At 48.4% G+C, this 23,370-nt stretch overlaps 1 protein-coding gene across 4 annotated transcripts in view; it reads left to right on the forward strand.

Moving 5' to 3' along the window:
• The window catches only part of CCDC120 (coiled-coil domain containing 120), a 573,003-nt gene that overhangs the window by 38,023 nt on the left and 511,610 nt on the right, over positions 1-23,370 (forward strand). Inside the window, exon 3 of one of the 4 annotated variants that reach the window (XM_069645499.1) lies at positions 2,898-2,947. The exons of the other annotated variants lie outside the window; for them this stretch is intronic. The gene's annotated coding sequence lies outside the window, so the exon portion shown is untranslated. The remainder of the gene's footprint in view (positions 1-2,897; positions 2,948-23,370) is intronic. 4 annotated transcript variants of the gene reach the window in all.

A 23,370-nucleotide genomic window follows, 5' to 3' on the forward strand; every position in this document is an offset into this window, starting at 1 on the left:
GAACGTTGTCCCTGAGCTATCCTCCCAAGACTCACTTGCGAATACTTAAGGAACTACCCTTGGATTAGAAATCAAGGATAACTGCTGGTTCCTGCGTATAATAGCATCCGAAGAGCTTTGAACGCTGCCCCTTAAGCCATGTAAAGCACAATAAGGTTACAGAAAAGACATTGCACCAAGGAACCAAAATTCACGGGCAAAAGAACTTCAGCACAATTATTGACTAAAGTCCGAAGGGTAGGGACTTACAAAAATTGGTAATCAAGGGACATGTGAAGGAGACTAAACACTTGGTGCCCATGCCCCCAACTCCAATTACTATGGGGAAACCCTCTCCTTAGAGTTTTTGTATTCTCTCAAATTCGTGCAGGTAGACAAACCATAAAAAAACATGCTTGTCCAGGCTTTCGCACTACACGCCTATCCTTCCAGGTGCTTTTCCCACACCAGTCAGCACCAGGTTGAAGATGCAAAGATTAAATGACACTTGTGTTCGGGTCACGTGGACCAGGCCTGTTGGCCATCGTCCTGCAATTGCTAGTCAGCGTCATAAGGCAAGCAAGCCTCGAAATCATAATCACTATGGACGTCTATGGTAAGGACTGCCATAGAAAAGATTTAAAGTACAAATCGGATCAGTCAGAGATTTCTTAAGTCACAAATCTTTTTGATTCTGACTCGTTCGTGTCCTTTGTGAGTTCTGATGGTACTGAAGGCAGGCACGTGATGTCTGTGTGATATTTTCATCTTTCCTATCCTGTGACACGTGCTGTTCTAAACTGGCCTGTAGCTCACTTGACTAATGCATCCACGAGAGGGATCTGTGTTTAACCTCACGGTCACAGTTTCGAAACCCAGCAGGACCACTCAGTCCTGCAACGTTGACAAAATGAATACCATTGGGTTGGGTAACAATGCACATCTGTTTTCTGTCTATGAAGTCAGGAGACTCCCCTCGGGGTGAACATGCACGGCCATGTTTTTATCTCATCTTCGTGTCCCCAGACATGTGTTTGCACTCATGCGCTCTTCACACACTCTGTCCTGACCTGGTCTTCCCTACTATTCTGCCTGTGTAATGCTACTCGGCACGGTTCGGAAAATGATCAATGCACTTACACCTACCAACTCCCACGCCCGAACCTATTACCAGCACCTTCTAGCGCTGATTCTTCCTCCAGTGACCTACGCACAGCCACCGAAATGGGTTAACCCAGACATCCAGCCTCCTAACAACTCCTCAGACACACACACACACACACATATTTCACAAAAGGAGCATGACAAATAATTGTGCTTTCAACAACACCTGACCAAGGACTAATCCCAATGGACACACATACCACAGATTGCACCTCACAGTACTGAGCTACTGTTCAAAGATACTGTTCACTGGCAACTGGAACATCAATTGGACCTCTCCTCTGATCTATGCTACATTGGACTAATGAAAGCGCATAGGGGGAAAAGGGGCGGGGATCTAAAACTGAAATTACGACAAATGGAAGCCAAACTTATTTGTCTCCTACGATGTACCACGCGAGGTCTTAACTCTGACCATGAGATGCATGTCTTTTTGCAAACATGGTGTCATTGCACAATATGATTTTCCTGCTGTTCGTAATATCTCTTTGTATTCACTGATAACATCCAGTCATTTTCATTTATACAGTTGCCTTTCACCCTGTTTTTCTCCCGTGTCTCTTTGCTCACCAGCACTCAATAGGACTTTTGATTTTGATCTCTCCTCTATTTCCTTACTTTCATTTCCTTTCCTAATTTACAGTCTATTTTTCCTTACTTGGCCTTAGCTTTATTTATTTCTTTTCATGCTCTATTTGCTTTCAGTCCATCACCAATCATTCATTTACTAACACTGTACTCTTGATGTTCCCATTGTATCTCTTACATGTCGCTAATGATATCAATCAATCGCGCTGTCACCTACGTCACTCCCGTGACGTACGTGGCAGCCGCGACATTACCAACGCGATTACGGACATTGTTTACCTAATACGTCACCCCTGCGACCTATTTCCCTCATACTGCCGCCCACGTCAACTTCGTTACGTACGCGGCCATCTTTATTATTTAAACGCGGCTGCATACGCGGCTCGCTGGAACATTCCAGCCATATAGAGATTCTACGCGATTGAACGAGTAAGTAGGACCTCTGCTTTTCTTCCCTATTACTAATATTGACCTTATCTTCGCTATGCCTGTCCCTCACTCACTTTGTTACTTCATAGGCGATATATTGGGTTTGAGCCATTACGGCGTTTTCCATTTCAAACGTGAATGCGACTTTTCTGGCACCATCCAGCAGATTATTACATGGTATGTGACAACACATTTCTCATCATTTAATCAGCGACATTGAATATTGAGTGTTACCTGACTTCATATCCCAATTCTACAGGATTCTCATGTCCATTCGCCATCTGTATCCCCACGTGGTAAGCATTTTTCGGGTTCTACTAACCACCCTTAACTGGTCTATAATTTTCCCTATGCTTTGGCTCTCTTACCACTAGTGCCACCCTGATTATGGCAACCACCCACCAGTTACTTTGCTTGGATCCACTTGCCCATTTAATCACTTTGCTATTATCTTCGAGTTCCAATTTAGATGCTTGTACACTTACTTGCTTTTATTGGCTTCGCAGTTGATTTAATTATCTCACTATGTTAGCTTTACTTTCTTCTCTGCCTTTTGCATTTTCAGCTTTGCCTTCCGCGTTGTTCTATCCAATTCCTCCTCATGTGGCTGGTGCACAAACTGCATGAGGGATTTCAGTTCGTGTGAGGCACTGTGATTTTTCGTTATGCATTTTTTAATGTACTATCATACATTACCATGTTCATGATTATTCATTTCATTTTTATTTTCTCTGCAGTGTTCCTTCACTGTTCCGCAAACGCTGCTCTTACCTTCCTACCTGACATGGTATGCTTCGTATTTTATCTTTTTTTTTTTTCGTCAACACTTTATCAATTTTCTCATTTATTGATATTTTGCTAATGTTCTTCTATGGCTAATGTCACAACTCCACTTACCATATTGGACAAATGTCTGTGTTTCTTTTTCATTTTTTTAAAATAATTTTTTCATACATATTATTTGTCCTTGTCAATTTTTATTTGTGATTTTTGTTAATGTATATTACTATTTATTTGCATGTCTTACTTCCTTGTCAATTGGTAACTGACTTTGGTCCAATTACCCAGCCTTGAAGACGACCCGAGTGTCGAAACACGTGTCGGCTGTATTCTACTTCATTAAATACTCTCCTTTGATTGTAGTTGTTGATCTTCAATGGTGTAAACGCGCAATTCCACCCCTCATTTTATTCCAATATTGTACTGTTCAAAGATGCCAGCCCAAACACTGGCAACCCACACTCTCTACAGCACTCCATTGCTCCCAAGCTTGGTCAGTGCTTTAAATAATACAAGAAAAAAAATGTACAAAAAAAAATTGCTTTGTGCCCGAGTATCCCCATTGTAGGGCCTAAAATGAGGGGAAAAATTGGAGACCATCCACTGCAGGCTTCAAGTCAGAGAACGGGGAGACAAATGCATGATGGTCCCAGAATGAAGGGTGGGTTATTGTGAGCACACAGACACAATGAGGACAAGCGATGACAATGGTGGGGATTGAGTTCCCAACATAGCACACACTCGTACCCCTAACTATCATGAGACTGGAGGAAACCTCAGGATGTAGCATTCACACCCTGGAAGGAGTGGCCAGAGGCTTCCCGAGGCCAGAAGTGAACAGCCACAAGGCAGCCACTGTTCCTCCGCTCTCTGTGCATCTTCCCATTACAGGGGTGCACTTTTCAGTAGACCCAATGCATCACTCAGCTTTCATCCTTCTTCCCTGGTCACCCGTCAAAAAAACGGATTTAGATTCGTCTGGCACCCCTTTCCCTGGTGACCCAGGCTGCCTTGATTTCAGTAGCTCGCTCTTTTCGTGGGCACATACTTAGTTTAGCTGTGACTCACACCCTTCCCGTTGACAAGCTCCTCCTGGCATGTAGTTCCCAGGATGCTTCTCGTCTGTAGCGCGTGAGTGAGTGAGTGATGTCCCTGGAGTTGCTGGCCATGTCTCCCCTGCGTCCCCATTGCTTTCATCTCCTTGAGGTTTGCAAGCTTCAGCAGGTGCCTCCAGTTTTCTGCATGCCCCGTTGACAGCTCGTCGCTGCCCACTCATCCATTTTTCTCCTGTCTGCCCTGAATGCAAAAAAAAAAAATATGAATTGTTTCAATAATTCAGATGTTGTTGGAAATAAAGAGGTATTTACATCAAATGCTATTAAATTGGACCGCTGCATGAAACGAACTCATTTTAGGTGTCTAATCTGGTACGAAGTGCTTTCAGCAATATGCTTCGGGATTATCAAAGGGTTAGGGGATTTAGGGAATAACGATTTTATAGAGCCGGGTGTGGAGATCGAAGCAGAAGCCTCAAATTAAAGAATGCGTTTTTCCCCTGACTGCACTTTCAAAATCGAAAACAAAATCTACCAGGTAGGGCAACAGAGAACTGTGTTTAAAAATATGAACACAAATCGGCTGTAGTTAATGGCGAATGCATGGTATGCTCGCAGGACCAGCGGTGCGGGGCGCGGGGGCTTTTTTCCCGTGCATGTGGGCTGCTGACTGATTTGCAGGAATGAGGACAAAGTTCCTTAGCGTCGGCACCCCAGTGCCTTGACCTCCCCCCCTCCTCCATGTCCTGGCCCCTCACTCCCCTCCCCCCCTCCTTCCCTCATACCACCCGGCATATGTCATACATCACATGTTGAAAAAACAACTCAGACACCTTATAAAGTTGGAAGAGTAAAATGCCTCAGCAGCTTTATTTTGCATAAAGTCTTGGAGTTATCTTACAGGCGATCTGTAATTCACCACCACAGGTATACTACTGTGTGCGGCTACCTAGGCATCCCTTCCCCCCCCTCCCTCTCCCTTACCCTCCTCGTCCGGTGGACGCCTCAGGTTGAGCCCGGCCCTTGCTATTAACCTCTCTCTACCCCTGGCCGTTTGTAGATTTCCCATGAGCGACTTTTGACATAGGCCCCCCCTTTTTCTCTAGGTCTTTGTTGGGAATCCCCTGCCCCTCCCCCGACACTTCACCGTGTCCTGTGTTTGGCTCTAGGTAAAACCGGCAGCCACGCGGTACCTTGCTAGTGATCAGGTTCCTATACCGGCACCACCACAAGTGCCCCAACGTTACACATATCCGTACGTTAAAGCCGACACCGCCCTCCGGTGCCGGCCCACAACTTTCTGCCTGCCTACATGGTCATCGCTTTGCGATGCCCGTCTATTTTTTGGCCTTTCTACTCTACTCTGTCCCCCCCTCCGTCCCCCAGGTGCCGCTTGTACCGGAAGCCCTATCCTATCTATGCTGCCCCCCATGTCTCCCTTCCGTCTTGCCGAGCCCCTAAATCCTCCCAGTTCCCTCTCCCCCAGGCCTCCCTGTGGAGTCTGGCCCAGTGCCCCCCTGCCAGCGTAATATCTCTTAGGTGTACCCTATCCCATCTCCTTCCATCCTTTCCCTCGCTTGCTCCTCCACTCACCAGGTCCCCAGTTTTTTGGGTCCCGCCAAACCCCCCCCCCCCTCCCTGCCGTTTCTGCCCCTCCATCTCCTAGCTCCATTTCCCCCCAGAGGCAGACTTCCCAGCCCTGTTCTTCCGTACCCCGTCTCCTGTCCCCCAGCTTTTGGACCTTGCCCCCCCCCCTTATTCCTTGGGGCTGGCTTCCTCCCCCCTGTTCCCTCTATTCGCCTAGCCGCACTATCTTGGATCCTCCACCTCCCTCCCCCTCATGCCCCCCTCCTTCCGTGAAGACTTCCCCTTGCTGATTTTGTCACTGTTACCTGAGCCCCCCGTAGTCTCCACTTGCTCCCCCCCGACCGCCTTCCCTTGATGGCCTTGATTGTGAGTTTATGTTGATTCCTCCCGCCCCCCGCAATTTTGGGCTTGGAATTGGCTCCCAAGTCCCCTACGTCCCTCCCCTTTTTCCCAGGGCCTCTCCTGAGCCTAGTACTCTGGGGGCGCCGTAAGATCTAAGCTGTTGGCTGTGCGTTCCCCTATGGGCCTGCCAGTACTTCGCTACAGGGATCGCAATGTAACTCCGCTGGGCGACCTGCAAAACAAAAGACAAATCATTACAGACATTTTGTTTCATGGGAGGGTGGGTGGGAAACAAAATCCACGATCCGGTGGGGGCGGGAAACCGAGGGAGAATGTGTTTGGAAAAACCCGTGCCTTTATGAGGCCGGCTTCTCCCTAGGCTCCCTGCCCCGCCCCTTTCGTTTCACGCGCTCCCGTCCGCGGGCTACGTGTTCCTCCCCCACCCCTGCCCCCCTGCCCTGCTTGAGTAGAGGAGGCCGGCTGGGCAGCCCCCACTAAGGGGCGGCGCCCGCCATGCCACCTTCGCTGGCGCGTTCGCCCACCATAGCGTGGGCACCCCAGTGCCTTGACCTCCCCCCCTCCTCCATGTCCTGGCCCCTCACTCCCCTCCCCCCCTCCTTCCCTCATACCACCCGGCATATGTCATACATCACATGTTGAAAAAACAACTCAGACACCTTATAAAGTTGGAAGAGTAAAATGCCTCAGCAGCTTTATTTTGCATAAAGTCTTGGAGTTATCTTACAGGCGATCTGTAATTCACCACCACAGGTATACTACTGTGTGCGGCTACCTAGGCATCCCTTCCCCCCCCTCCCTCTCCCTTACCCTCCTCGTCCGGTGGACGCCTCAGGTTGAGCCCGGCCCTTGCTATTAACCTCTCTCTACCCCTGGCCTTTTGTAGATTTCCCATGAGCGACTTTTGACATAGGCCCCCCCTTTTTCTCTAGGTCTTTGTTGGGAATCCCCTGCCCCTCCCCCGACACTTCACCGTGTCCTGTGTTTGGGTCTAGGTAAAACCGGCAGCCACGCGGTGCCTCGCTAGTGATCAGGTTCCTATACCGGCACCACCACAAGTGCCCCAACGTTACACATATCCGTACTTTAAAGCCGACACCGCCCTCCGGTGCCGGCCCACAACTTTCTGCCTGCCTATATGGTCATCGCTTTGCGATGCCCGTCTATTTTTTGGCCTTTCTACTCTACTCCGTTCCCCCCCTTCCGTCCCCCAGGTGCCGCTTGTACCGGAAGCCCTATCCTATCTATGCTGCCCCCCATGTCTCCCTTCCGTCTTGCCGAGCCCCTAAATCCTCCCAGTTCCCTCTCCCCCAGGCCTCCCTGTGGAGTCTGGCCCAGTGCCCCCCCTGCCAGCGTAATATCTCTTAGGTGTACCCTATCCCATCTCCTTCCATCCTTTCCCTCGCTTGCTCCTCCACTCACCAGGTCCCCAGTTTTTTGGGTCCTGCCAAACCCTCCCCCTCCCTGCCGTTTCTGCCCCTCCATCTCCTAGCTCCATTTCCCCCCAGAGGCAGACTTCCCAGCCCTGTTCTTCCGTACCCCGTCTCCTGTCCCCCAGCTTTTGGACCTTGCCCCCCCCCTTATTCCTTGGGGCTGGCTTCCTCCCCCCTGTTCCCTCTATTCGCCTAGCCGCACTATCTTGGATCCTCCACCTCCCTCCCCCTCATGCCCCCCTCCTTCCGTGAAGACTTCCCCTTGCTGATTTTGTCACTGTTACCTGAGCCCCCCGTAGTCTCCACTTGCTCCCCCCCGACCGCCTTCCCTTGATGGCCTTGATTGTGAGTTTATGTTGATTCCTCCCCCACCCCCGCAATTTTGGGCTTGGAATTGGCTCCCAAGTCCCCTACGTCCCTCCCCTTTTTCCCAGGGCCTCCCCTGAGCCTAGTACTCTTGGGGCGCCGTAAGATCTAAGCTGTTGGCTGAGCGTTCCCCTATGGGCCTGCCAGTACTTCGCTACAGGGATCGACCTGTGACTCCTCCAAGACTCTCTGGTGGTTGCCGGCGGCAGAGAGTTCCCCCCAGCCTGCACAGGTCGCTCCATAGCTGACCCTTCCGCTTGCTCTGTTGTTCCTTGGTTGGTGTATGGCCTCCTTATCCCCTCCACCCCCCGTCCTTCCAAGGCCTTGCCTCCCCTGCCTCCTTGTCCCCTCCCACCCCCGTCCTTCCAAGGCCTTGCCTCCCCTGCCAGCCCGCGCACCCTACACCCAGGCAGCAGTGAAGTAAACGCACTGGGGGGAGGGGGGATCTGGTGGGGGGGGGTGTACGAGTTGGGCTGAGGATATTCCATTTGTTGCCATTGCCGGGTTGAGGACCTAGGCCTAGGTCAGGTTGGTTCGTAACTGTGATGGAGTAGGCAAATACCTAATTTCGAACCCTACCTTAAATACGCGATGCCCTTACGTGTAGTTTGTTTGAGTGGGTTTGCAATTAGTTCCAGTGAATTCGAGTGGATTCTCTACTGCCCCCTTCAGGAGATGCCTCTCCGTTAATCCGCACTGAGCTCTTGCGGCACGTTACCTTGTGATGCTTAACTGGTTGGTTTAATAGAACTGTCTTGCCCTACAGATCAAGCTTGAATGTGGTATTTGTGCTCTCACCCTTGCCCCCCCCCAATTCCCGGTGTCTGGTTCCGTACCCCTTAATACTGTGCCCCCTTACTCCCTCTTTCGCCGGAACGAGCACCCCAATCCCCAGCCATTCTCTGCACGGGGTGCGGGGGCTCGAAGCGAATGTGTGGTGCTCCGTGTGGTCTTGCTCCCAACATTGGTCAAAACTATTGGCTGCATAGTGAAGTAACTCGTCAGCAGTGCCATGGAAGTGGTTTAAGGTTGAATTCATATATAAAGAAATTGCGCTGTTTTAAAATATTATTTTGTACCTTTCCTTTGGTTGGAGGTCAACTTAGTTCAGTCTTAACACTTACCCACAAGGCATTGCGAGCTCTTTGTCCCCCCAGCTCTTACTCTCGTCCCCCCCCCTGACATAACATTTTCTTACCCTACAACGCCACGCGCCCCCTGAATGAGCTCCATGCCAGGTAATTCACCACAAGCCCTGCGCCGCGCCGAGTTTGAATATTTTTGCTATAGCATTTTCCGCCCACGGAACATTGGTCGTGGCGCTGCTATCCCCCGCAATTTTTTGCCTTAGGTAGAAAAGGATCCAACATGCGCGCCCTACCTTACCCCTTTTTGCCCCGCCATTGCCCTAGCTGTTTGAGTACTCCGCACCATTGTAATATCTAACAGCTCCGTTTGGGTGACTGCAGGCATTTTCCTGTTTTACTTTACCTGTTTTCGGGCTGTTGTGTCTCTTCGTCTTCCGACCTATATGCGTCCTATTGCCTAAACCTATTATTAACTCACTAAACGCAAGTGCATTTGCCCTTCTGTACCCAGGACGGTCGTCTTGTAACTGTGGGCCCACCTTTACCTTATGTTGTTCCCACACGTGGCCACCTTGAAAACAAAAGACAAATTGTGTTAGTATAGGTCATGAGACATTAATTTACTTCACCCTCATAATGGCCACCCTCTGCAAACCAGTGCTACCTCCTTTCCTCACTGTACACTGAACTCTGACTGAAAACCCGGACTGAAAAGCCCCCGTCCAGCCGAACAGTTAACAAAACATTACCAAGTGACCTTTTCTTCCTTTGCACAATCGTTTGCTAGCAATACCCTGCATTTGTGATGACTTGTTTGATCCTTGGTACATATAATCTCATACAGTAATCCTATCCGTGGCTAATCCGTACGTAATAAACACTTTCCAACCTTTTGGAAACCCCCGCCAACCCTTTGCACCTCGGTCCCTGCCACGCAGCCACGCCGACTACCCATGCAGCCCACCGTCGCTTGAATCATGTGCCCCTGCCAACTGGAGTGTGGTAGCTCCCAACTACCCGCCATCATGCCTCTGGCCGGGGGTCCCCGACAAAGGCCATGTTCTCCCGGTTCCTCCACTTTGCGGCCTCTCTTCATACGCTGAACTTTGCTCGCATTGGTCTACTGTCTGCACTGCCCACCCCCCACCCCCATCCACCTTCTCCCAAACTAGCCGCCATTGGCATAGCTCTCAACCATTTGTGTCACAAACGCGGGTGAAAACACCCGATTTTATTTTTGGCGGGTGAGAGGCCCATTGAAATGTATGGGCATGCAGGAGGCTTGGCGGGTGAGTCAGCTGTTTAGAAGGCGGGTGACACCCGCCAAAAGCGTGTGAGTTGAGAGCTATGCCATTGGCCCCGAGGTTACACAACCGGGCCTCCGACCTCTGCACGCCGCGGGCCTCTCTGTTACCCGTTCATGTATATATACCATTTGTGCATTTCACTCATTGCGCTCCATATCTTGCTATGATGCCATTTCCTCCCCACCCCACATTCACTGCCAACCCCATGCACCTCAGCCCATGGAAACCAGCCCCCCTTTGCAACAAGTTCCCATCGACTAATGCCTGTACGTAATCCAAATACAGCTGCACTCATTCATCTCTTTTAAACGACGTCCAGTGTAGCACAACAATGAGAGCCCGCCTGAAACGCAGGTGCCCATACAATGATTGGGCTCTCCGCAGAGCGACCCACTGTCCGTTGGCCTATTTTTTTTTTTTTTTTGTCTTTGGAAGTCAGTGCCCGACTGAGCGCGCTTTCAACCGAGGCCCCGTCCTTCATGGTGCACTTGACATTAATATTCACCATGTTAACCTAAAGGCTATCCCTCTCACTGGGGCGAGCCTTCAGGTGAACTGCCATCTCCTTCACCCACCTCGAACCTCGCGTTTGGACCAGCTGTGCTGTGTGCGCTTTATGTGCCAGTTTAACTGTGTCCATCTAATATACACTTGTGTATAGGCGCGTTATAAATGCCGTATCATATCATGCTTTCTTCCACACTGTATGGTGCCGGTGCCCCATTGGAAATGACACCCTCTCCCTAACCCGTTCCTGCCAGGCTACCTCACTTTGCCGTGCCCCGTCACCAACACGCATTAAAGTAAACAGTCCCTAGCGAAAACCCTGCAGCCAGCTCGGTGGTTCCCCTCCTCCCCCATTTCCTTATCTCTGGCGCCAGCACAGCATCTGGCACCTGGGTTGGTCGGAATTCTCACCTGCATTGCCCTTCCCCCATCTAACTCACCACCCCCACCCACCCCATCCCCCTGCGATTTCTCTGCACAAATCTGATCCCAACTACAACCCCCGCAATTCCCCACGCTGCAGAACGTATCCAACCATATCTGTTTGCATTTTCTTTCGCTAAACCGTACCCGCCATGTTAGTGCATGTTTGCTGGCATCATACATACAAGCCCCGATTTTGTATATGCCCGTTGTGCCCTTATTTCCCACGGCGAATAATGCTCGCTTTGGCGCCCTAACACACAACTCTTGGTCACTCAAATCTCTTGTTTGACCCTCGCGCTTGCCGCCCTTACTTACGCGGATCCGCCCCCCCCACTACCTTTGAAACTCCATGTAAAACTCCCGAAGCGACACACACACATAGCCTTGCCAGCACCAGTTTTATCTCAAACTTGCTATCCCCTGCGCTCGGGCCCCAAACTGAGGTCACTGGGTGACCCTTTAATTTCCCGCCCGCCATGAAACCACAGAGCCGAATGATGACCAGAACTATGGCCCTGTGCGGCTTGTCCAAGGTCACACCATGCGCACACCCGTTTGCCTCGCGGGTAAGTTGCGTTTGTGTAAGTGTAAAGGTAGCGTGGACTAGGCTTACCCTCATGCTGTTCTAGCCTGTGGATCACCCCGAACGCCGCAGCGCGCGCATGACCCACTGAGCTATCCGACTAGTTCTGAGCTCGTGGGGCCACATATTCATCACATTAAGCGCCCCTTCTTTCTCTCAACGCCCTGGCAATATTCGCTGCTCACACAAAATTTCTGTTCTTCCTAGAATTTGACTCTGATCTTATGGACCCCCACCACGAAGACTTCCTACAACTTTATTTCTTTCAGGTAACGTCATTTTGTAAAAACAAGGCGCTATAACCACCTAGCCTCCCCTCATACGTTTAGGTAACAATGCTATTGTTGCGCTTTAATGCAGCAAAGAATACTGCGAGAGATGCAGGAGCAGCAGAGGGACCCTTGACCTACCACGCCACCCGCCATTGCCCACGCAGTGCCCAATGCAGTAATCCCCTTGAACCTTCCTCAACCCTACTCATGCTGCCTATCTGAGATAGCGCGCATCATGCGGTACCCCCCCCCCCGCCTACTTGCATATTACTCAACATATTATTTATTATTATCGGCATTATTTCTTTATTTAATTTTTTTTTTTTTTATTCTATTACAATTGTTTACTAGCAGTAACTTACCTTTTCTTCGTTAATGCTCCGATCCGAAGCACTCACAGGACTCCTTCAGCCACCACTTGCATCGACTGGAACTCGGCCCACAGTGAACACCGACCCAGGACACCTTCAAAATATCTGCCCAATTGCCGGCAATGCCGTGACTCGGATTCGAACCGAGGTTGCTGCGGCCACAACGCAGAGTACTAACCACTATACGATCACGGTGAGCTACTTGGCCAGCCTTGAAGACGACCCGAGTGTCGAAACACGTGTCGGCTGTATTCTACTTCATTAAATACTCTCCTTTGATTGTAGTTGTTGATCTTCAATGGTGTAAACGCGCAATTCCACCCCTCATTTTATTCCAATATTGTACTGTTCAAAGATGCCAGCCCAAACACTGGCAACCCACACTCTCTACAGCACTCCATTGCTCCCAAGCTTGGTCAGTGCTTTAAATAATACAAGAAAAAAATTTACAAAAAAAAATTGCTTTGTGCCCGAGTATCCCCATTGTAGGGCCTAAAATGAGGGGAAAAATTGGAGACCATCCACTGCAGGCTTCAAGTCAGAGAACGGGGAGACAAATGCATGATGGTCCCAGAATGAAGGGTGGGTTATTGTGAGCACACAGACACAATGAGGACAAGCGATGACAATGGTGGGGATTGAGTTCCCAACATAGCACACACTCGTACCCCTAACTATCATGAGACTGGAGGAAACCTCAGGATGTAGCATTCACACCCTGGAAGGAGTGGCCAGAGGCTTCCCGAGGCCAGAAGTGAACAGCCACAAGGCAGCCACTGTTCCTCCGCTCTCTGTGCATCTTCCCATTACAGGGGTGCACTTTTCAGTAGACCCAATGCATCACTCAGCTTTCATCCTTCTTCCCTGGTCACCCGTCAAAAAAACGGATTTAGATTCGTCTGGCACCCCTTTCCCTGGTGACCCAGGCTGCCTTGATTTCAGTAGCTCGCTCTTTTCGTGGGCACATACTTAGTTTAGCTGTGACTCACACCCTTCCCGTTGACAAGCTCCTCCTGGCATGTAGTTCCCAGGATGCTTCTCGTCTGTAGCGCGTGAGTGAGTGAGTGATGTCCCTGGAGTTGCTGGCCATGTCTCCCCTGCGTCCCCATTGCTTTCATCTCCTTGAGGTTTGCAAGCTTCAGCAGGTGCCTCCAGTTTTCTGCATGCCCCGTTGACAGCTCGTCGCTGCCCACTCATCCATTTTTCTCCTGTCTGCCCTGAATGCAAAAAAAAAAAAAATGAATTGTTTCAATAATTCAGATGTTGTTGGAAATAAAGAGGTATTTACATCAAATGCTATTAAATTGGACCACTGCATGAAACGAACTCATTTTAGGTGTCTAATCTGGTACGAAGTGCTTTCAGCAATATGCTTCGGGATTATCAAAGGGTTAGAGGATTTAGGGAATAACGATTTTATAGAGCCGGGTGTGGAGATCGAAGCAGAAGCCTCAAATTAAAGAATGCGTTTTTCCCCTGACTGCACTTTCAAAATCGAAAACAAAATCTACCAGGTAGGGCAACAGAGAACTGTGTTTAAAAATATGAACACAAATCGGCTGTAGTTAATGGCGAATGCATGGTATGCTCGCAGGACCAGCGGTGCGGGGCGCGGGGGCTTTTTTCCCGTGCATGTGGGCTGCTGACTGATTTGCAGGAATGAGGACAAAGTTCCTGACACCTGCCTCCAGTAACCCCCACTGCAGCCTTCCTGTTTCTACGCAGGCCTCCCACAAGCCTGCCCTTTTAACAGGCGCACATCTCGGTGCTGGCGCAGATACGTCACAATCATGCTTCCACTGTAGTAGCATGCCTGCCCGAGTAATGGCGGCAGCAACAGGCCCCTCGCCCTCGTCTCCCCTCAAGGCCTGTGCTTATATTGCCTGCCGGAAAGTGTTAGAAGAATGTCCACGACCCACCTCAAGAGTGTCCTACCGCGGTTCCCTCCTTCCAGTCCATGGCCGCCTTCATCTAGTCTTTCTACTAGTCACTGCGCTTCCAGTTCCCCCCAGCGGTTCAACGCCAACAAAAAACCGCCGAGGCCTGTGGGATAGAAGAACAGGAGCAGACTTCAGGCTCAAGGGATTATCGCTCGATACAAAACACGCATTACATTACATGGATATATATCTGTCTATAGAAAAAAAAGACAGCCATTGGCAAAGCCAATAGTTCAACAAAATTATAATTGTTCATTACACTTTACATTTATAGCAGTGAATTGGTTTCGGGGTCCAGCTCAACGAACAACCAAGCTGAAGGGACAGTCTTCAAGTGACTATTACTACATCACTGACAAATTATGATTTGTATATCAAGGTGTATAGGATAATTGTCCATATCTTTTAGCTTTGACAATGATATTTTGAATTTTTGACATACATGATGTTTTTTGCTGTATTATACTAATTACTGGTTTTACAGTTTTATTTTGTGTTGCTTTTAAGGCCAATGGCCGAAATAAAGCATTGAAATAATCATAATTATTACAGGAGCTGTTAGCCTCCGCTGGCGGATAAAATACCTCTGCGAAAGAGGCAGCTAGGCATCTACCAACAGAAGGGGGTCTCAAGATAAGAGCTGAAATAAGTTTGCTCGACGTGTTGTGTTATTGTTTCTCTTTAATCTGTTGATTTGTATGTGAAAATATATCCCTCATATTTCCACTTTCTTTTTATTGGGAGGACAAATGATATACTTTGAACACTTTACAATGGCAGCTGAGGCACAGAGCATGGTGCTTATACAACCGGCTCCGGTGCCCTATACAGTGCTCTTGCTCTCAGGGTCGGACTGGGCCATCAAATTGTCTCGGGCACCATGAAAAAGTGGGCCACAGTTGCAAATGGCAGTTCATTCCTTTTGTGACACTGTTTGAAAAGTACCCAAGGGGGAGTTTTTTGATAAAATGTGATGCAAATTGTGCATTTTAAAGATTATTTATTCAGCAGCACTGGTCAAAGCTACAAGCCGCATAGCGAGGTAACTCATCAAACTGGACCACATTGGGCAGAAAAGTGGGCCACTTTGACCCAAAAAACTGGCCCACGCCAGCATTTTGCGTTTTTGTTTCGTCCATGGGCCTGTTGCCCTATAGGTCAGTCCGAGCCTGTGTACTATATAGCATGGAATTATCAGTAATGTTAAAACACACCATTCAGTCCCAATTAAGCTGCGCCATGCACAATATCAAAAAGAACGTTGTTACCGCTAACAATCTGTTTACTACAGGGCCATAAAAGAGGGCTGTGAAGTATAATACAGACATACATGATATACAAGGCCATGTCCGGGGTGGGGGTTGGGGGCGTGTGCTGCTTGGTAACTACTGTATTGCACTTTACAAAGGTTTAACAGTCATTCCCATACAACGAAGACATCATCATTCCTGGAAACCTTCTAGTTATAACTGGTAAGGACGAGCCGACAGTGTAAAGGCCATATACCCATTTCTGGCTGAGAACATTAGCAAAACATTCACACCTTACCTTTTACCTCTGGGACAACTGCAGCAGCTGCTCTACTCAGTGCTTGCCTGCAAGTTTCATACTTAATAACAGAGCGTAAGTTCGATCCATAACTCAACCCCTCAAACAAGAGAGCCCCTGCCTCCCTCCCCCAATGCAAAATGTAGAAATACCAATCGCAGATCCTCATACAGATTTAGGAAGTTGTTGTTTCAGCATAACAGTGACATTATCATAGATTACCTCACACTTAATACATTCCACGCCCGGCCCCTTACAAACTTTCCAAGCGACCTTCATTCTTTCTTGGTCTTCTCTTGTGCCCTTTCCACCTGCCCAGCACCACATTCCCCAGTTATTAGAGCAAGGAAATAAAAAAGGAAACCTAGAAAGAGAGAGAGGGTGGAGGGTCTCACATGGAGGGGGGAGAAGAAAAAAGAGATGAAAAAATAAGAAGAGCAAGGGAGAGAGAGAGAGAGAGAGAGAGAAGAGGGGGAAAACAGGGAGACAGCAGCTGGGGAACAGAGAGAAAGAGAAACCAAGAGACAGAGAAATAGAGCAAGACAAAGAGAGAGAGTGAGAGCAAGAGACGGGGAAACCGTGACTGTGCGTGTATTGTGATTGAGAGACTGATTATGGTTGAGGGACTGACTGTGACTAGCTTTGGCAGAGAGATTATGTGACTAGAACTAAGATAAGGACTGGTATGATGACAAGGACTAGGTCTGTGATGAGGAAAGTGACTAGAGTTGTGACGAGGGCAATGATTGATGAAGACTAAGACTGTGATGAGGATGAGGACTTGGAATGTGAGGAGGGCTAAGACTTTGAGCAGGATTAGGGCTTTGACTAGGAATGTATTGAAGACTAGAACTGTGAAGAGAGCTAGGGCTAGGACTGTCATAAGGATTCAGATTGTTACAGGACTAGAACTGTAATGAGGACAAGAACTGTGACTGCGAAGAAGACTCATTCGTTATTAAATTAATCTTTTTAGTACGTGCCTAATACTGGAGACGAGTTACTAAGCGCAGGACTGGGATTCGAATCTGTGTTGCTCTGCATTGTCTTGCTTCTAAGACAAATGTTTTGCACCTGAGCTATCCTACCGGCCTGTAATGAGGACTAGCTCTAGGACGTTGCCAAAGAATTGTACTGTGAGAGGCACCAGGGGTAGGACTGTGATGTGGATTATGACTAGGATTGTGATGAGGATGAGGACTTGGAATGTGAGGGGGACTAGGACTTTGACCAGGATTAGGGCTATGACTAGGAATGTAATGAGGACTGGAACTGTGAAAATAACTAGGTCTGTCAAAGGAATCTAACTGTGACTAGGACTGTTACAGGACTAGAACTGTAATGAGGTCAAGGACTGTGGCTGTGAAGAGGACTAGTGTTGTGGTGAGGACTAGGTCTAGGACTTTGACAAGGAATTGGACGGTGAGGGGGACCATGAATAGGACTGTGATTGGACTGTGAGGGGGGCCATAAATAGGACTCTGATGTGGATTATGACTAGGACTGTGATGAGGACTAGTACTGTGACTAGGGCTAGGACTGTGATGGGGACTACGACTGTGACTAGGGTTAGGACTGTGATGAGGACTAGGAATGTGATTGTGATGAGGACAAGGGGTAGGGTTGTGACTAGGATTGTGACTAACACTAGAACTGTGACTCAAACTATGACAAAGAGTGATGAGGACTAAGACTGCAATGTTTACTAGGACTGTGATGAGAACTAGGTCAAAGATTAGGACTATAATCTGGACCTGGCAGGTAGATGAAAGCATGCTGATTGGCACACAGTAAAACAACCCCTCATGACAGAAAAGGTAAACTAAGACTAGGATGAGGTATTTAGATGAGGGCCTAGGATAAAGGGCAAGGATAAGACCCTAGAAGGACGGACTAGGACAATGGACTAGCTCTAGGGTGAGAGGCTCGGACAAGAGATTAAGAGAGACAGGGACTTGAATGCGAGACTAGAACAAGGCACGAAGTCAAGAGAACAGGGACTAGGACAAGAGAACCAGTACTAGGATGAGAGGCTAGCATGAGAGACTACTTAGAGTGACTAGCAGGTGGGACTACGATGAGAATGGAACTAGGACTAGGGTGAAACACTAGGACTAAAATAAGAGCCCAGGATGAGGGACTAGGAATAGAATGGGAAACCGTTACTGTAATTCAGACTCAATAAGCTACATGGCTATGCAGTCTTCTTTTGTTTATGCATGCCTGTGTTGAGACATGCTGGCAGAAGAAAGCATGGTGAGTGGCAGGACACACAAAATAAGTATCTGTGATACAGCCAATGTATCCCAACAGCATTAGCAGTTGCCATGCCAACTAGATATTCTCCCTCCCATCCCCCCAACGCTACTTCCCTTACATCTCCTCTCGGTAGCACTGTTTTTGGAAAAAGGTGGCACTAATGTGCCAATACAAATGTGCGACAAAGAGATATCCATAGCCAGTCTAAGGGCCTCATTTTGAGTACGGTGGTAATGGTGAAAAAGTTTGATATTTTGAATGTCTCCTATTATTACAATATTTCATTTTTAGTTGGGATGATTTATAAAAAAAGCAAGCTGCGATTGAATTGGAAATGTACACCATGCGATACATAGAATGTACCCCCTGTGGTAAATAATCTGTCTCTACCCCATGCAGTACTTTCTATGGTCCCCATGCAATAAATACGCCATGCAATTCCAACTCAAAATAAAGGGAAATTTGAATAACACTTGTGATGTCCCCTTCCTAACCCTTAGGGTGTTGGGGGCGACCATGTGGGCCAGGGGCTGCAACCAGCTTCTTTATGCAGCCTCCAGGGGTGCTGTAAGGAGGATCCCCTGGTTACGCCCACAACACCCAGGTCAAAAAGCAGGCCATTGCCATATCGCTGCCAGAGTAATAGCCAACTCTTCTCGAAACCCATAGACCCTTGTAGACTCTGTTAGTCAATTTAGGAACCTCAAAGACCCATTTAAGACAGGGCGTCTGGTTGGAAAATTCCTCAGGCTCCATGTGGAAAAATTGCACAGCAACCAGAACAGTAGCAGGATTTACCAGGATCAGACTCGGGTAAACAATCCACGAAAGAGCTGCAACCAAAAAAAACCTTCCCTGCTTCTCTGAAGTGGAGCTGCTGCTCTGGCTCGCACGCACAAGACATGCAGTTAATCCAAGATGGAGGACCGTCTTTATGTAGGGTCCCTGGGGTAGGGTCAGTCCAGCAGATAACCCAACAGACGCACCTGAAACAGAGAATCATTTAGTAAACATCCAATACTGCACTAGTAAAACACATCACGTGCATGCAGAATCCCTTATCGGATGCACTGCCTTAGTGCGGGGACAGGGTCATAGAAAATAGGACCCAAAGAGAAAATGTGTGCGGAGTCAGAGTTTGTGCGAGATTTGAGACAGCTGGAGGAAGAAGAGGCAGAGGGGAGGTTGCTGGTGGTAGGATGAGCAAAGGAGGTGGAGGGGAGAGTAAGATCTTAGGAGAAGGTGGGGACAAGAGGTACAGATGAGGTAGTGGAGAGAGTAAGATATAAGGGGAAGGGGGTATTAGAAAGAGCAAAGGAAGAGGTGGAGAGAGCGAAAGAAAAGGCAAAAGAAGAAAGAAGACCCAGGGGATGGTCCTTTATGTATAGACCAGCATCAGGGGATGGGTAATAGAATCATATTGGATTGGGAGCTCCTAGGATCAGAACCCCGGGGCTAGCAGAGGGCCAGGTTCCAGCCAGCATCATCCAGTGTCTCTGCCCCAGCCTACCTGTCATGTAGATGCAGCCACTCTGCCACTGAAAAGCTATGGCTGATGACCTGGGTGGCAAGGAGTTAAGAACCTTGTGTTGAATATCATTAAGGTTTTTCCGGACACCAAACCAGAGTCAGAGACCCAGAGGACAATTGTCATACCCGGGAGCCTTCAACAGCTACAGTGATCTGTGATTCAGCAACTGGTTGTTGTGCCACGATACTAGTGACACCAGGGAGAGGCTAAAAGATACGTTTGCAAGACACACCTTTTGGTTAGCCTAAGGCATTAAGAGCCTTTGTAAGAATGGTCATCCTGCTTACCGTTTTAGAACATTTCCTATTTAACGTATCTGCAATCCCATCTAAGAGAAAAAAAGAGGCAGAAACTGCAAGAGGTCCTAAGAGAGGTTGACAGACACAGCAATACAAAGTTAATCTTATAGAGAAAATTGAGACAGATAACATAAATGCATGAAATACTGCCAGTCAGGTGATCTACAAAAGTAAACACAGCCAGATATCCAGATAGGTATAGGGTACAGTCAGACCGAGACAGGCAGAAATACAGACCGGTTCTCAGGCACAGAAACAAATACATCTACCTGGCGGCTAACTCCTTCTCTGTCTCCTGGAATGGTGGTATATCCTCTGCTATCCATTTACCCACCAGGGTCTCTCAAGTATCTGTCCTTGGTCCCCTCCTATTCACTCTCTACACCTCATCCCATGGCCAGGAAACCTCCACCTTTGGTTTCTTGCACAATCACAATCACTTTGCCAATGCCATTAATTTTGTATCTTCTCCTCAAAGCGGTCTTCCCATATCACAAACTACCTGGCTGCCAGTCTCAACCTCCTGATAACTGGAAACATTAAGCGCATCTTACCTTTCACTCTGCTAAAACTCTCCTCTCCACCCTTATTTTCTGGGTTCCATGTCATTTAATTGGGGGGTTTTGTACCGCGATTTCTTTAACGAAGAAACCCATCTAATATTCTTTAAATTATTTCTGGGGGGTTCCCCTCCAACCACTCCATTTTCTTTAATTTGTTTTTAATCCCAAACACCCACACCCCATATATATATAATAAATATAATTTACTAACGCCCCCTAAAAAATTTGATGGGTTTTTTCAAAAAATAATTTGCGGCAAAAAAACCAGCAAAAGAAATCCCACGATGAAAGGACGTTGTACCGTTTTCAGCAGCCTGGATTACTGTTAGAGCCTCCCTGTGTCTCCTCTCTAGCCCCTTACCCCATTTGAAATGGTACTTTGGTACCCACCACCCTCTTCAGCCTCCCTCGAACTTCACCCACCTCTGTGCACTGACTCTAGGTGGGGTGGCTGTCCATACACAATCACTCCCTCTCTACATTCATTCTTCTTTTCTATAAATACATCCATGGATAAGCCCCGCCTACCTGAGCAACTGCATCTCCTACTAGTCACCTGCTTGCTCCCTGAGATCTCAAGCCTTCCTTGACCTCTCTCTTCCCGCCTTTTTCTGCGCTATCCATCATTTTTGTTCTTTCACCCTACTCACTCCCTGCCACTGGAACTTCCTACCGCCTGACATGAAGTTCACCACCACTGAATCAGGCTTCAAGATTGACCTGGAGAAAAATCTCTGTTTCCTTGAAGGAGCAACAGAGTTATCTGGTGCTGTTGTCCCCCACTTCCCACTCCATCATTCCCACCCTGCCCTACAACCTGGTAGTCATGTGACAGGTGTCACGTAGCTGGCCGAGGCCGAACTTGGGTAAGGTTATGAATGTGAGTGGATATCATGTGTGAAAGGGACTTTGAGTATCGGACGGCCCAGATCAGGAAAGACGCAGAGATACTCCTGCACCCCACCTGGAGAGAATACAGAAATTCAGCACCTCACTTCCGGACAGCAATGCCAATTAAGCAATTCACTAACAATTTCACACCTCTGTATACACCTCTCAAACTCTAACCAATCACAACAACAAGCCTACAACACAACAATCCTCACAAACTTCACTACACTGCAACAACAAAACAAACCACCCATAGACTTGCACAACAGCACACAATGACTACCAACCGTAATACCCCCAAGCCCAGCCAACGGACCCACCGGGCTGAGGCCGCCAACAGCACATCACTGCTCTCTTGCACTTTTCCAGCTTATTCCCAGTAGCTCGCCCCCCTCCTCCCTTTTTTTCAGAGCCACTAGAGCGCCACGGGACCAATCCGGTGGTGACAGTGTGCTGTACAAATATCCTTTAACATTAACATTAATATAGATGTTGATTATGTAAATTGATAATCTTGTAAGCATGTGTTAATACTCCAAATCAGGGTTGTCCAACTCCCGGCATCGAGGACCGGATCCAGGTTGGATTTTCAGGGTATCCCTAATTAATGTTCCTGAGATAAATTTCCATACAATGATTCGAAATGTATGCACATTTTTTCTCATGAATATTAATGCAGGATATCCTGAAAATCTGCCCGGTTTCCTGTCCTCGAGGCCTGGAGATGGACAACTCTGCTCCAAATGATTACTGTGTAATACAGGGATCCTTATTATATTCTCCAGTCGCCACTTGTAGACAAGAGAACATTTTCTGTCCCACCCGCCCTGATTTCCACCTTTACTCCGCCCTTCTGCCAAGCCGTGCGCAGCAGTGGTACAACTGAAAAGGGCTTGCCCCCAGAGTTTAGCATTTGTCAGCTGAATCTTTGCAGTGTTTTTTAGTTTTCCTGTCAGCTTCATGTAACTATCAAGGCAGAAGGTGGTAAATAACATGGGCTTCCACATTGACAGGGCGGCAAGTGGTATTAGCGAAAATAGCCATAATTACAGGAACCGCGAGAGAGTAAGAGAAATAATAATAAAAAAGCATTGATAAAAGTTATAACTTTGGCTTTTCTGAAACATTTGGCATTGACACATAGGGGGAGTCTTTGGGTCTAGTTTTAAAGAGCTTTAACTCTCTGACAGAGCTTTTGTATCACTACATAGAGGACTCTGATGCCAATCAGTTGCTCCACTACACATATCCAAGTGCATCATGGCCAAGGCTCTGTTATAACAATAGTAAGGGCGAGTGCTTTCTCAGCGGCTGTTTGGCGTTTGCCTGACTGAGAATCAGTCATTCCTGTTTCTTGACTCTTTGCCTTCCTGGTTGCCGTGGAGCAAGACGGCGTGTGGCGTGTGGTGCGGACCTAAGCCCCGCCCCCTTCAGGAAGGCACCTACATAAACAAGACCCAAGCGCCCTCGCGGCGTTAAGCCCTCGTGTGTGAAGGGCGAGTGCTTTCTCAGCGGCTGTTTGGCGTTTGCCTGACTGAGAATCAGTCATTCCTGTTTCTTGACTCTTTGCCTTCCTGGTTGCCGTGGAGCAAGACGGCGTGTGGCGTGTGGCGCGGACCTAAGCCCCGCCCCCTTCAGGAAGGCACCTACATAAACAAGACCCAAGCGCCCTCGCGGCGTTAAGCCCTCGTGTGTGAAGGGCGAGTGCTTTCTCAGCGGCTGTTTGGCGTTTGCCTGACTGAGAATCAGTCATTCCTGTTTCTTGACTGTTTGCCTTCCTGGTTATCGTGGAGCAAGACGGCGTGTGGCGTGTGGCGCGGACCTAAGCCCCGCCCCTTCAGGAAGGCACCTACATAAACAAGACCCAAGCGCCCTCGCGGCGTTAAGCCCTCGTGTGTGAAGGGCGAGTGCTTTCTCAGCGGCTGTTTGGCGTTTGCCTGACTGAAAATCAGTCATTCCTGTTTCTTGCCTCTTTGCCTTCCTGGTTGCCGTGGAGCAAGACGGCGTGTGGCGTGTGGTGCGGACCTAAGCCCCGCCCCCTTCA

Source organism: Ambystoma mexicanum, chromosome 2p (assembly GCF_040938575.1).
Source record: "Ambystoma mexicanum isolate Mex_15411 chromosome 2p, UKY_AmexF1_1, whole genome shotgun sequence".
Taxonomy (NCBI): domain Eukaryota; kingdom Metazoa; phylum Chordata; class Amphibia; order Caudata; family Ambystomatidae; genus Ambystoma; species Ambystoma mexicanum.